Source organism: Dermacentor variabilis, chromosome 9, assembly GCF_050947875.1.
Source record: "Dermacentor variabilis isolate Ectoservices chromosome 9, ASM5094787v1, whole genome shotgun sequence".
Taxonomy (NCBI): Eukaryota; Metazoa; Arthropoda; class Arachnida; order Ixodida; family Ixodidae; genus Dermacentor; species Dermacentor variabilis.
This window is the reverse complement of record NC_134576.1, coordinates 55,590,546-55,592,719: the sequence shown is the minus strand read 5'-3', so window position 1 is coordinate 55,592,719 and position 2,174 is coordinate 55,590,546. Positions and strand designations below refer to the sequence as shown.

General features: G+C 46.5%; 1 long non-coding RNA gene across 1 annotated transcript; it reads left to right on the top strand.

Moving 5' to 3' along the window:
* The first annotated feature begins 386 nt into the window (after positions 1–386).
* Positions 387–1,825, top strand: LOC142558011 (uncharacterized). Its single transcript, XR_012822916.1, has 3 exons — positions 387–437; positions 1,182–1,264; positions 1,531–1,825. It is a non-coding gene; the product is annotated as an uncharacterized LOC142558011 (long non-coding RNA).
* The last annotated feature ends 349 nt before the right edge of the window (positions 1,826–2,174 follow it).

The window sequence follows — 2,174 nt, the reverse complement described above, 5'->3', positions numbered from 1 at the left end:
TGAATACTATGGACATTCGCCGGAGATATATTGTTGTCACAGGATTTCGTTATCGCGGGTTTCGACTTTATTGAAATCGCATACAAACACACTTTGTTATATTGATGTTCTACATACATGGTGTTCTATGGACAAGAGGTTATGAAAAGTTAGTTTGTTATTTCAAGGATTTCATTTCATTGAAGTTCGTTATAACGAGGCTCATCTGTATATTGAACTATTCCGCCATCCCCTTTGAGTTCGATATATCCATGATATATCCAACTGTAGCAACTTTTGAATGTTTTTTGCAGAATCTTTGCAATAGGAAGGAGGGCTGTCGTTAACTATGCGCAGGAAGTTTATCGAGCTGTAGGATAACGAATGTTTCTGGTTTGCAGGAGGAAGCAACTTACTCATGCCACGAGTCAGAACTCACACGCTGCCAGCCATCAAAGGTCAGTGGGCATTGGTCATTCTGTTTCTGCCATGACTTGGGGGGGGGGAGGTGGAATAGTGCAATTTGGTCATTTAATTAAAATGTGAAAATTATTCTCAGCTGACATGCAAAATTATAAAAGCTGAAATGATAAAAAGGCGGGCAATAAGGTGTTAGCAGACCATCACTTGGTTTGACTTAAACGAGATAACACAGCTTGTGTCCGCCTGTAGTGTTTGGCCTAAGGGCATCAGCTGTGCAAGTTAATTTTACAATTTTTTTAGATCAGTTGCACTTGTGCATTGGCTGTGGGTAAAATAAATTAGGCTTGAAGTAGCGCTTGTGTGCGTTGTCTTGTCATTCCCATCTTTCTGCACCGAAATTTTCTTCCTATTTTGTTTACTTTGTTGCCTTGGTCAGCTTACCTTTGAGGTGACATCCCTTCTGTTTTCGCTTTTGACATTGCCTTCCTTGTGACTTGGTCACATCCCTGCTGCAGAAACACAGGTGTAGCTTACAAAAATGGCAAGTAGTGGATGGGTTGAATAAAAACTGCCTGGTTTGGCAAAAGCTGCGGCCAGTATTGTGTAGGGGCTACCAAACCAAGTAGCCTGCTTTGAGCTGTGAGTAGCCCCAAGAAAAGCCGTCAGGGAGCTGAAATTCGGCTACCTTCCATTTACCTTCAACCTGTAGGGTTGACATTCCCCACAATTACCACTAATTACGGCAGTTCTCAACAGTGTGATGCGTCTTCGTCTTGCAGGACGGAAAATTCTTGCTCACCTCATCTGCGTGGCGGAGACCACTGTCATCGTTGTGGAGCTTCACAGATGTCTTCGACCAGAAGTGAGTCACTGACCGTACCAGGGTTTGAACGGTGCAACAATTCTACTGCAATTATCTTTCTTTTCGCACCTTGTCAGTCGTTTGAGGGGCATTCCACCGGTGTTGTCACTAGAATCAGCTGGTCTGGGGCAGTGAACAACCGAGCGACAGGAATCGTTGTGTGTACTGTGATTTTTGCTGCTCCTCATTAGTGACGCAATTGGAAACTAAAGCGTTTGGCTTCGGTGGTGAGCTTGTGCTCAGGTTCCATGCTGTGTCTGCCACAGGCTTACGTTTGACGACGACTACTATGTGGAGTTCGGCAAGCAGTCGCTGGACCGGGTGCTGGGCACGAGGCACGAGACGGCCCACATCTACGACACGTCCACGGGGGCCCTGCTCTCGACGCTGCGCGACGCCGACCTGTCGAACCACTACACCCGCAACCGGGCCACCTTCAACCCCACCGACGAGCTGGTGCTCTCGGATGGTGTGCTCTGGGACGTGCCCTCGGTGTCGCCCCTGCACAAGTTCGACAAGTTCAACCCCCACGTCAACGGCGTCTTCCACCCCAATGGGCTTGAGGTGCCTAGGCTTTGCACGTGTTTGGCTTCTCGATTGTTCCTTTTGAGTTTGCCGTCCGAGTTTCATGCATTTGCTGCATTGGTACATTTCTGTTTGCAAGCGGTAGATGTGGCAAGATAAAAGCTGCTTAGTGGCGGCTCGACTTCGTCCCAGCACCCCAAGCGGGAGGCTGCAACATGGCACTATACAGTCGAACCTTGTTAAAAACGAAATCGGAACCAACATTAAAAAACCTCCGCTATTTCTTATATTCATTACAACCGTATGTTTGTTGCATGCTGATGTTGACGAGAAAAAATTTTATTTCACTTTGCATGTATGGGTTATATCAAATTTCGAATGTACA